The following is a 13,486-nucleotide window of genomic DNA, read 5'->3' on the forward strand; positions in this document are numbered from 1 at the left end:
AGCTGTTCCAGATATATGGAAGTACTGGCACCAGCCACCCCAAGTAGCCTCAGGCAGTCCAGGAAAGCATCAATAAACTTTCGCATAGCAACAAAATCCTCTCTATCACAGACATCCCACAACCTTCAGGAACTGCTGTCTACTTCTCTGTGCCCTGGATGACTGAAAACTGTGTTGCATGTCCTTAACTTCTTTTTCCCTGATGATTTTTCTGGCTTATTGATGTTATTTAACAAAGCCGACTTGAATCATCTGAACAACATCCTGCCTTCTGCACGTTTGACATGGCTGAGCCATCAGTGATGGAACTGGTAATGACCAACACCCAGGTAGCAACACCTTGTGCCAGAGTGCGCAGCCCAAGGGCTGCCAACCCTCATCCCGGCTTCCTGAACCGGGACTGTTGCTGCTGCTCACAGGCGCGGGCACCCCCAGCACCTCTCCAGCTTGTGCCCAGCAGCGTCACTGCGGCAGGTGACGAAGAGAGGAGGGAGGCGGTGGAAAGGTGCAGGGCTCCCTTGCTGGGGGAGCACCCGCAGAAAGGTATGGCTTAATGACAGCGCTTCGTAAGTGATACTGTAAATTGCCTAACAGTAACATATTGTTCCACTGCGGTATCTGCTTCGTTATTCCAGCTGCTGGTAAGTTTACACTCTGAAACATGAGGATTGGTGGCCCCTGACATTTTATCCAAGCTAGTCTGACTGCAGATGCTGCTCTTATAATAAGTGCCTAATCCTCACTTTCAAAATGTTATGAAATTGTCTTAAAAGCATCCTATGACTACAAGTGTCACAAGTTATTTGCTTTATATTAGCACCTGGTAACCTCATTTGTGAAGAGAGCCCTAAAATACAAGGCCATTTAGGCTGACACAGTACCCACTCCAAGGAGCTCAGCTCTAACAGCTCCAGGATGCTTTTTTCATGCCATCTTCCTTTGTGCAATCCTGTTACAATAGATGGGCCACATTATCATATAGACCAAAGTTGCTTGCCCTGAGCCTTTCCAGAAATTTGTGGCAAAACTCTTTACTGAATCTTGGCCTCCCAGGGGGCCATCTGAAGCTTGTTTAAGTCAACAGAAGTCTTTCCAATTGATTTCAATTAATTTTAGAGCAGGTTCTGAGTCTCAGTGAAATTGTCTTCACTAGGACAGCATGCTTTTAATACTACTCATTTTAAACACCTATCAAATTTCTTCCAACAATTCTTTCCAAATTAAATTGCCTTAGGCTAAAGGGGAACATTTCAGAGAGATGAGGGGCTGAAAGCTATCTCATTCTCATCGAAAATAAATGTGACTTGGTAACCTAATTCCAGTTTGTGGCATTTAAAATCTTTCCATTAATCAATACAGCCTTTTCCACAATACCATTCACTGTTTTTATTTCTTTTCTGTGAATCATTTTTGTCTTTCCTGATGTATGATAGAAAGATGATAGGAGATCCTGGCACAGAGGGATAGTAGCCAAGAGATCGATACACAGGAAACGCATCTAAGACTGAAATCCCAGAAAAAAAGATTCATCAGAAATGGATGAAAACATCTATTAGTTTAGTTGAAATGTGTTTCTCCAGTCTGACCCTCTAGCAACACACATACACACACGTGCGTGCACAAAAAGGAGTGCAGCCATAACAAATCAGGCCTATGTAGTGGCTACAATAGAGGTCAAAACATTTTTATCAATAAATATTTGGCTTATTTCAGTATTCCCTGGAGAATCCCAGTGTGATTTTAACTTACAACTCCTTCTAGCTATTTAAACGAAGAAGTAGTGGAAGGACATCCATTGTGATTTATTTTCTCTGGATGATCAGTGGAGAAATTGGATACACATGACACATTCATTTAGCCCTCACTTCCCTTTGATGATTAGGGCTGAATTTTCATTCTGGTGCATGGGGATTTGTGCGTGTCACTCCAAACAAGTGTCATACATCCAAGTCCAAATATTACTTTCCAAGAGTGAAGTTGAGAGATACAAAACTCCAGTGCAAACAACAAAGATAGAATATTATAATTGGATGCAAGTAATATTTATGTTATAAAGTTGAAGCTTAAGCCTCACAGACTCACTTGAATGAATTTATAATTAACATCCTTTCCCCAGCCTTGGTAAAAAAATACGCTGGTAAAATATTTTGGCATCAGCTTAATTAAATTTGTAACAATTGATTAGCCATTTCAAAACATTTGTTACTTGGGTTCTTTGTATGCTATTGTGAATAGCCTCAATAATTAGGTGTGACCAATTGTTTTACTGCATGAACATTGTAGCCTCTGCAGAGGAAGGCTGAAGAGAAGGAGCTGCAGCCCAAACTGATTTCAGTGAACTGCCAGGTCTGTGCAGCCACATTATGGCGTTTCATTTGTTTATAATAAGCATTTGTTTATTAGTATATCCTTTATGCGGGGTACGAGAACCGGGCAGAAATCTGGGCAGTAACTGTTTTTCAGAAACAGTCTCTTTACCTTTCAAAGCCTACCTGACATTCACTAGAAAGACTTCTTCCAGCAAAAGGTAATGGAAGAGTTTTGAAATGAAATAGAGTTTTATAACGGATTATGGAGCTTTGCAATCACTGTTGGCAACCCCAGAGGTGATTTGAAAGGCTACAACTGTGGTGTAATATTTTCCAGTTTTCATATAGTCCCAGTGTCAAGCGATACAAGCAATAAAGCTCTCCCTCCCTTTCCCCTGTAAGACTATTCCATACATCACATTGTGAACAGGTTTTATTTTTGGACTGTGATGAACATCTCACAGGATCGGGCCAGTAGAAAGGCCCCCAGCACGTGGTAGTGATGCATCCCATGGGTTCATAAACAACTGCCTTCCCTCACTGCAGCATTTGGTGTGCTCATTTAAATGGCCACATGATTAAAAACCAGCACTATCCAGACTGCTGCATAAAACCTACAGTAACATAATCTTGACCAAATAATCACACTGCACTAAACATCTGGTGGATCTATTTTGGGAACAGACATTTGCCATCCCTTGGATAGGTCTCAGCACTAGACGGGGATTTCAGTCCCAAGGAAATGGATGTAAGTGCTCCCACTTGTACCTACACGCTCCGAGAATGGGCAGGACTGACCTTGAACACGCGGAGCTACATCCAGCACAAGGCAGGTGACAGCAGCAGGCAACAACCGAAGCTCTGCTTGTGGGTGATGGCAGCCCTGAAGTTGCCTCTGCTTCGTTTGCAGATAACCATCCTCGATCTAGCTCAGGAGGAGGAACCAATGCACTGAAATACCTCAGTATTCTATATTCATATTTCATATGTAAATCTGTAAAAAGAAAATGAAATAGGCAAGAGAAACCAGAGTCTTTTGTTTCCAAAGTTTGTCTAGTCAACTCAGAAAACTGATCGGTTCTAAATCACTGCGCACGATGCTACCAGCTTGTTTAAGCCAGACAACTTGAAACAAATTTCTTGAGGGAAGCAAGAGAAATGTTTTTTTAATAGACATTGGCATGCAGAATGGGTAAAACAGAGAAAATATTCTTTTCTGTTATTCCTCAGCAGAGAAGTCAGATTAACTAATTTCAGGCATCAGCATTTCAAAACTTTTGCAGTGAAAGCTCCAGAGACCCCCTGTGCCAACAGGGGGTATGGATTGCAAGACATGGAGACAACCTAAGACCGATAATCCTCACACACAATTTCCATGCTGGAGAATTCAATATTGTAATTTGTAGCACACATGGATAAACCCCTGCTGGAAGGATAACACAAAACAAACCCATTCCCACCAGACAGGCTGTTTCAGCTCTGTCTCATTCCACCTAAAAGATTGTATAGTCGGGGGAAGATATTTTTTCAGCATCTTCACCAAATATCCCCCAAAAAATCAGTAAAAAAGTGTTATACTAAGAAGAGAGCCATTCCTACATGCAAGTACAGGGATAGGCTGGTCCATAAGTTCTTTATAAACACACTGTCCAGCTGGTCACCTCTCTCCAGGCTTCCTTCAACCCCCCTTTTCCCTCCCAACTCTCCGAGACACCCTTCCTGACACACAAGCCACGGAGCGAGTGATCATTGCCTCTGTCAAAAACCCAGCTCGGGGGCTACAAGATCAGACTTCTGCTCCTTTTAATGCATTACTCTCAAAGAAAAAGCAAGCAACTGGCCTTCAAACTATTCAGAGTCATTTATGAAAAACTATGCCCTACTGAAAAGCATTCTCATGCTATTACGAAGATACCAGTTATGGTGAATTTCAGAAGGGGAAGATCATTAAAACAAACAAAACATTTGACTCCCAAAGCCATAAGCCTTCTCATATACCTCAAGATTCCTATCAAAGAACATGTTTTATGGATCATGGATACTGTTAAAATCATACTGTAGAGAACTGTTAGCCCCCACAGGTCTTACCTAGCTTTAAAAGTAATTTTAAAAGAGCTGATCTTTTTGGTCATAAAGAGTGTGTATCAATAATTGCTCTGAAGAGTTTTATTTCCAATTTCTTAGTCTCTTTCTATGCAAATTCTACAATTAGACGGATAAGACTCTGGATGGATTATTGCAGTGGAAGGGGTTGAAAGCAGTTGGCCTACAGCCTTGTATCTCACTGCATGTCCAAGGACTCCGTTAATCCTTCGGAAATACACTGTGTGTTCAATCGTGTTGCCTCATTAGAGGCAAGCTTTCCTCTATCTGCTTTCCAAAAATCTCCCAAGGAATCCAGTAGTTGCCAGGTAAGGACTCACATCAGAGGGGATGGAGGGCCAGTAAGCCAAACTGAAGTAGACTTTGGCAACAGAACTCCTGCATGTCTGCGCCTGCACCTTCCTGATTTGTGATTGCATTTACCTTTCCTCCTGTGGGTCCCTCTCCCAAACCCCACGACTCAGATCAATGGGTAGAAATCACAGTGGTGCTGAGGGAACTTGACACTCCAAAACACCACATCTGTGCTCCTTCACCTTATGTCTACTTCTGTGGAAAGATTTTTACTGTTTTTCATACTTTTAAAGTAATTATTAAAGTAATTATTAAAATATCACCAAAATATCCAGTGCTCAATAACAGCTGTAGATCAAAGCTGCAAAAGATATATGATAAATATGGTGAATATGGTAAAAACTATGCTTCAAGCCTTCACACCACTGAACTCAGATGGGAAACTACAGCTAATTATCCAGAAGAATCTACCTCAAAATTGTCTGGTAGATGTATTTCCAACACTTAAGAAAACCACATTTCACTGCTTCTTACGCTGCACTTTTACTCAAAGATGAAATAGGTAGAAGGACGAGCTCACACAGCAGGATGAACCCCTCATTGCAAAGATCTTGGAAGCAAGTATGTTTTAGTGACCTCTGACCCAGCCCACAGTTGTCTCTCCCATTTCTGAATGAGCAAAACCGCTTTTCCCCTGAAAAGGCTACATTTTTCCTGAATCCAAACTTGGCACAAAGAAGACTCAAAGACAATAAATCTTTCCAAAGCCTTCTTAAAAACAAAAATAAAACCACTATGATTTAGAAAATAGATGTTCTCTAACTGTGTTAGAAAAGGACTGTTATCTGCATAACCATCTCACTTGAATGGGTTTAAGCTAACTTACTGTAAAAAAAAAAAAAAAAAAAATCTAATTCCTTGTAACGGTACTCTACAAAAAGACCAAACCCCTACACTCTTGAGCCTTGTATAGTAGAGACAGTGGAATTAGGTGACTGTATGTCCCAGAGTAAATTCAACTTATATCTCTATTACCACCATTTGCAGTTTCAGCTTTTAAATCCTTATCCAGGCATAATGCAGCTCTCTCTGGCAGTAAAGTGACATTAAGGCAGCTGTTAGCCTTAAAACCACATGTGACAATTTCCAATAAATTTCCAAATTAAATAAGCCCCTTTCCAGTGATTCTTTGATGTCTTCTAGTTTTCCGCCAGTTGGTGAAGTAAAAGAGACAGAAGTCTCAAAGTAATCTGAATTTTATGGTTCCAAATTTCTCTTCTCTACAAGGAGCAACCCATTTTCTGCTTCTGCCTTTCAGGGATTATTAAGACAGAGGAACTATTATAACAGTGATGTAGGGAATGTCTCATTTTCCTATCAACTCAAAAGCTGTCTCTGTTGTTGAAAACTGAGATCCCCCGTGCTGTGGTATATATTGAGAACTGATCAAAAGTTGCCCAACTTCAAAGACTCAAATACTTTAACTAAGAAGGAAAGTCAGGAAAACATTTACATGAAGCTTTGTTAGTCTGCTCCCCTCTACCTCCCACCGAGTCTACATGCAGGCCATTCATTTTGTTCTTCCTCTGGGTTACTCGGCAAAGCGAAGCCTCACAGACACTCCAGAGCTTTTAAAGTTCAATCTCAGCAGGGAAATTGAGGCTGCGTCACTGCCATCTCTGCCATAAGCTTGAGGCTGTCCCCACAGCAGATGTGCTCATCCTCTACATGCCGGTCCTGCAAGTGCCTGTGAATATCCACTCTGGATCACACATGATGGGCATCAGACCCGGTGTTCGCACATGGAATCTCATGCCTGGGACTGCTCCAATGCCAACATTTTGGTGCAGCCCTCAGCACACAGCAGGAACCTCATCTATCGGTGGACACCTGCAGTTGAGTCCAGGCAGGCTCAGATCCTTGAAGCGTGACCTCTTTCAAGGGGTGAGAGCAGATATTTTGATTTGAAATTATCATTTCACAACATCAGCCTCACCTCCAAACAAGCCTGCCTGGGCCTGCAAGGCAAACCTTTGAGAGCCACAGCCAGAGCACACAGAGAAACACGTATTTGAAAGTGACCAGATTCAAAAAGAGATGGAAATTCATAACCCTTTGAAGCTGTTGACCTAAATAATGTTGTGCATAGGGTTTACATAGCACTGCTTATAAGTTTCCCTTGTCAGAACTGGTCCAGATGTAGTATTGTAAGAGAAGTACCCTTCTCCAGACATCCTACAACTAGTCTCGTCTGCTGCTCTCCAACTGCTTCTTACATGTAAGAATTTCTTCTTACACCTTGTTGGTGGTCATCTCCATTAACTCTTGTTCCACCATTTCCTCCTCCAGCCCAGCACTCTCTCTTCCCACCATGCTAACGCAAACCTAATATGTACTGCCTTGCAGCTGTACATGTTGGAGTCACACCACTGCACCAGAATTTCAGCTTTCAGAAATTCGGAAGTTCCCAGCCTTCCTGGGAAGGGACAACAACTTTAAGATATGACCTTTGAAGATACATGTAAGCCAAGGGGAGTAAAGTAAAAAATCTACTACCTTCTATTTAAAAAAAAAACAAGACAAAAAACAATAACAAACATAATTTCCATATAGCCTCCTTTTTTTTTTTTTTCTTTTCCCCCTGACTTAACTTCATAACACCACTGGCAATACTACTGAAGTCCTTCCCCTGCAGGGCTGCAGAGACGCTCGTGCTCCTGTGCTGACTGCCAACAGCAATAAATGTCTTCCAGCCTTACATCCACACTAGAGCTCTAACTGTTTACAAAACTGCTTCCCAAAGATTCCTCAAGTGTTTGGGCAGATCTTTACCTCTGTGAGCTGTTAGCTTTTGTATCTCTGCATGTAACCCAAGTGCCAGTAAACTCGGTGGAAAAATTCCCATCAATCTTGATGGTATGGATCAAACTGCTTTTTAAGGATAAATCTTCGTGTATAGTTGGTTGCTGATACTTGTGCTGGAATCTTATGTTTTTATTTTAGTCAAGGGGCAAAATGAAACAAACCCTGTCAAGTTTCCCAAGTTTCCGGTTCTGTTTCATCAAACTTGTATCTGCATTTAAAATTTTCAGACGTGTGTGCAAATAATTTAAAGTGCCCATTTTTGTTGCCAAGTGGGAAGTGTTTCATGCATATCTTGAAAAACTACCCCACTCCTTAACTTTGAGCCTAAATAAAGAACTCTCCAAATACTAGTTATGCGGGCAAAGGAAGTTCATATTATCGCATTCTTAATACTGCTGTAAGCAGATCCCTCCTCCTTGCCTGTCATCTCAGACCTGTGGGTGCCCAGCATTCTGGAGGAATTACCTTAGGAGACCCAGGACGGAGCCATCCCGGGCTCGATACTGAAGACACAGGCGGAGGTTGCAGACCTTGACCTTGAGTGACTGTGCGGGAGCGCCAACATGCCAGAAAAGGGGAGAGCAAGGGGAAGGGTCAGCAGACATGAGAGACAGATGGCCCAATTCATCATCCACCATAAATAAATAATTAAAAAAAAAGCTGCTCCAAGCATTACCCACACAGCAGCGATTGTAAATTCCACAACTGTGGAGCTGTGCCAAGCCATTAGAGACGTTACCCAAACACACTCGTGCTGCTGTTGCTGCGCACGGCCCCAGAAAGGGGAAGTCAGGAGAAACCACAAAGCGTAAAGGGTGTTCGGCTCTCCCCAGATTGGCTCATAACAGGATTATTCAAGTCCTGGCGGAATGAAATGCGTGTAGGAGCTTGGTGCTGACAGCAGACTAGACCCTGTTCGTGAGAACCGTTAGAGCAATGCAATGCCACACAGGATGATACTAATTATTAAGCTTTGTGAGAAAGTGACCTTGGATATTATGTACCTAATTAGCTTCTTCACCATCTCTTTTTACTCTTAGTAGTCTCCTAACTCAAACTGCTGGACTGTGCATCCTGCTAAATAAAGTTCCCCAGTCACCAAGCAGAGGACCTCTGAGGAGCTGGCAAAGCTCCGCGACGCTGCTTGGCAGGGACGGCGCGGAGCAGAGAGCCCTTCCCCAGTTCTGCCTCTTCCTCCACAACTCCACAGAGAGCAGAAAGGAGCATCCTAGATCCTGCCTGATGTTTTGGCACCCAGATCACAGAGAACGAGCAGAGCAGCATTGCTAACGCTGCTTGTGCCACGGGCTGAGTGCTCCGAGGGGCATCGCGAGCACAGATGAAGTTCCCCATGGATAAAGACAACAGCAGCCATTGAGTTGCTGAAGGTCACAGCACAAGTACCAGTGGGCTTGGTTGGAGCCCTTTAGCTCTCTTTTCACAGAGGCCAGCAACAGCACAACAAAGAGTTATTAACACAACCTTCACAATCAGCCACTGTGGGAACTCACACTTGCATCCTAGGGCTCCATTCCTGGATTCCTTAGGCCCACATGGCATGGATAACGCTGCAAATTCCTGTGCCATTGATCTGAAAAGGCAACCCACCAAGCAGCCATCGTGCCTGTTGCCAGGTGCCCTAGGTGGATCAGACAAGAGAAGGGAGGCTTTCTTACAAGCAGACTTAAAAAGCAAAGAGTTTGATTCTCAAGGGTATTATCTGTCACTTTTTAAGTTCCTGATTCTGGGCTGCTCTGCTGGAACAGATGGAATTTTGGGGAACCAGCATGACTTGCCCTACTGTGATCCTAGAGCCCCCATGCGCTCCCACAGAGAAGCTCTTCTTGGACTCATACGTAGCCAAGGAAAACACAGCACCCTCCTGCCCTGGGAACCTCCTCGCAGCCTCGCGCTGGCAGCTGCATCCATCCCCTCTTCCCCTCGCCCTGCTGCACATTCCAAAAATCAACCCAAGCCACTTCACAGGGCAACTCAAAAACAACCAGGAGAGACCCATCAAAAATATTCTGTGCTGAGTGCTGCTAACCAGTTCCATTCTGACAGAAACATTTTGCTGGTCCTTTCCAAGGGCAACTTTTCATCCAGAGACTGCCTCAGTCTGTTGAGGAAGAGGGGAGAAGAGGAAGAAGAGGGAAAAGGATGAGAAAAAAACTTTTTCCTTCTTTCCCTCCCTACTCCAGCTACCCAGCAGCTTCACAAGCTTCAGGATAAGCATCTTTGTTGGGCAAGCAATAAATACTACTGCAGTGAGGGCTGCGCGCAGCTGGTTACTTAAACATCTTCATTCTTGGGTGATCTGAACATTGAAAATCATGGATGATCTTTATCTCCAGTTTAAGCGTTAAGACTTAAGTTCTGATGGAGAGACAATGTTTTCACTGAACACTGAGCTCTAGAAGTAACAGCTGACATTCGGTGTGGTCTGCAGCGACAAGATACTGTGCGTGCTACCTGAAAGTCCTCCTACCTAAAGCACAGTATTCACAGATAACACCAGATTCCTTGTAACCCAGCAAGCATCTTGCTGATCCCCTCTAAGGCCTGCTTGCAGGAGTGGATTCTACATGCAGATTCTGCCTTATTTAAATCATATTTCTAGAAGAGTGGGAAATGACATGCAAATTCTCCAGCTCTCATGCTTGGCATTTCACATCCTAATATTTTCACCCAGAGATGAAAATGAAAATGCAAATGCAAGACATGACTGACAAGTAATTCTGAGTAGCTCTTTCCCTTTGCAAGAAGAAATCTGGGAGCATCTGAGAAAATTAACACGATTCTCCCAGAAGTGAAATGCAACATGAAGCTGCTGCTGATTCAGTAGCACTGAAAACCGATGCTGGCTCAGCGCGGTTCTAAAACCCTCGTTGGCTAAATGGAATCCAGTTGAACGCAGTTAACACTTAGCTCATAAACCAGCAGCAGAGGAATGCAAGGACTGCTGCACATTGATTTTTAGTGAGAGTCATTGTTGTCACATTAATAAGAAATGGCTGGGATAGTTTTATCTTTTCCCCTCCCCACTTAGTTTAAGAGGCTGAGCTTGAAGCAAGGTGAATGCGTCCTGTGGGAGAGGCCCTCTCATGGTCATACTCAAACGCATCACAGAGGCAAAAGGAGAAGAAAGGAAGAAAGGGACAAAGTAACTGAACATAAGTATCTCAGCCTAACTGCATTTGAGCTCAATGAGCTAAGGAGAAACAAGACCACAGGCCAGGACAGAGGTGAAAAGTGCCCCCATCTAAAAAAGCCCCAACACATCATCACACTTAAGGAAAGTGCATGTGTTTGCCTTTAAAAAAAAAAAAAAAAAGCAGCAGCACTAGTCAAATTTATAAAAACCATTTTTTTAAACAATTGGAAATACTTTTACTTTAATATATAGTAAAAGCATCCATTGTGACTAGTGGGGAATGAAAACAGATGCTGCAAATAAAGACCCAACCAAGGTCTAAGGTTACCTTTCGCTAGGATAATATTTTGAAACAATATCTGAAGGCTCTCAGCTTGTAAAACCAGCGGGGATCCAGTGGAGTCAATAAAAGAGTGACATTTCCCCCCAGGTGAAGGCTGGTATCTCGTATAACCTGGTGCTCCGAAAGCAGGGCAGCTGCTCGGGCAAATGCTCCTGGGGGACGAGGGATAAACACGCTCTGACGGGAGCAGCCCGGGGATCCCACAGCTGCTGCCTGAGCAGGGAGCACAACTCACTCCCACCTCGGAGCCCAGAGCAGGACGGGAACAAAAGAGGCCCCATCCCCTCCAGCTCTGCCCTGCCTCAGAGATCATCCCTTCCAGGCCCCACAGATCCAGCTGCAAAGGAAAGGATTATTTGGTCAAGAAAGTTAAGGGAAAGAATTACTAGTTATTCCTCGTAAAGGAAACAGATGTTCATACTTTGTGATAGCTTTTCAGATTTAAATTTACATGAACTGGATATTGTAGAAGGGTGGGGGGCAATTTAACAATTATTCTTGCACAATTTTATTCATATGTCCTTTCAAAATGGCACAATTCTATCCAATCGGATCATTTTACCCAGTTTTTCAGTCTTTTTCAATTTTTAAGAGGGTGTAGCATCTATATTTCCACTCATTTTTCTGCATTCTTTCTCAAGTATAACCATTTTTCATATTTCTGTACTTGTTAGGGATCCTTATAACAAACATAAGTCATTAGAGCTTGGAATGCCTTGCAAAAAACTTTGCAAAAAGCTGTAATTCTTATATTAATCTTAATTTAGAAAAGACTTTTCCTATTTAGTTTAGTTTAGCTCCATCTGCTGTCCCAAACTACCAACTACTCCTTGTGATACATATGACACTAAAAATACAGTGAAGTGAAACTCAAAATGGTTAACTTTTATAAAATATTTGAAGCACAGTTGTTTAAAACGAATCACCAGTGATCAGATTCAGTTATAGGTAAAATTCCAGATTGAGAGCTATGAAATGGGTGTTCAACCATATTGGCCTTGCTGAATTACACTACCACCAGCTTCCGAATTGCTGCCTCCCCCCACCACAATTTGCAGAGCCAGGCAACAACAGTTGTCTTTGAGAATTACAGTAACCAAAAAAACAAAGGCAATTTCCCAAATTCCTTCTTTCTAATCATACCTTCAGTTACTGTCTCTCTACCATTACACGTATCAGAACCTTCTGCTACTACCCAAAATAACAAGCCCTGTCTTACCCATGTTTTCTGAATCTACCAGAAGCTGTGGGGCAACACGCCAGAACCCCAGCTCCCCAGGCACAGGCACCGCATGTGCCATCAAACACCCAGGATTTCTACTACATCTAGGATATCCTTAAGTTTTACATTGAGAAGAACCGGATTTGTTTGAAGAAACTCAAGGATACATGTTAATCCCTAACCAAAGGGTGACTTCTCAAACCCCAGCAAGAATTAAGTGCACTGGCAAACAGAAAAGAACTGCTGAACTGCAAACTTGAGTGGATCGAGTATGAATCATCATTAATGCAACAACAAATACACGTAGCTCAGAAACATATCCTTTCAACTGCATTTTGTAATGACTGTGTCATAAAACTATTTGTATTCACACAGTAAAAAGTGGATCGATAGTGACTGACAACAACAAAATCTGTGTTTTCTTGGGCAACTCCTGACATTGCCATGATAGAAATCAGCTTGGGAAATGTCATCGGTGTCACTGGGACATGGTTAACGGCAGTTCCTCCTCTTTTAGACCACATCTTCCCTGAAAAGAGCATATACCATGACCCCACATTTGGTTTTACCACTTCCAGACAGCTGTTCTCCCCCTCTCATTTCCTTTCCAGTGAATATTTTCATAACTCACCTTAAATTCCTGATTGAGACCACCTTTAGTTTTAACTTGGGAGTTACACACTCCAACAAGCCAAGCGAGAAGCAGGGCATTAGTGCATGTCACCTCTGGCACTGCTGCTGTGCTCGGACACCCAGAGGAGGTGCCAGCAAGGAACCGATGCCACCAGCTCCTGCTGCAGCTGCCGGGCACGGAGCACCGTGGCACCGGCGCTCAGTGAGGAAGAGGCAGAGCCGGAGAACCGAGCGGCTACTTAGGAAATGGCCCCTCTAGAAACACCACTTCCAAAGGGGACAAAACCTACCTTGAACAAAAACTATTCTGAAGGTCTTCATGTATCTCTCCAGTTTTGTCCTGCTTCCAAGTCTTAGGCTTTAGCAGGTAAGAGTTTGAAAATAGTAGGTAAGAATTCTTCTATTACTATTCTGCTAAATAACCCAGGACTCGGCCGTGTATTTTTCACCAACTAGAATCATTACCCATTTTTTTCTACTGTGCTTGATAACAGAAATTGCCAGATCTCTCTCACAGCAAATTTTCTGATGAAGTTACCATTTTATTAGCTTCATCTATACCC

The sequence above is a fragment of the Tinamus guttatus genome, unplaced genomic scaffold (assembly GCF_059628265.1).
Source record: "Tinamus guttatus ecotype Peru unplaced genomic scaffold, ASM5962826v1 Tinamus_guttatus_pri_ptg000314l, whole genome shotgun sequence".
NCBI lineage: Eukaryota > Metazoa > Chordata > Aves > Tinamiformes > Tinamidae > Tinamus > Tinamus guttatus.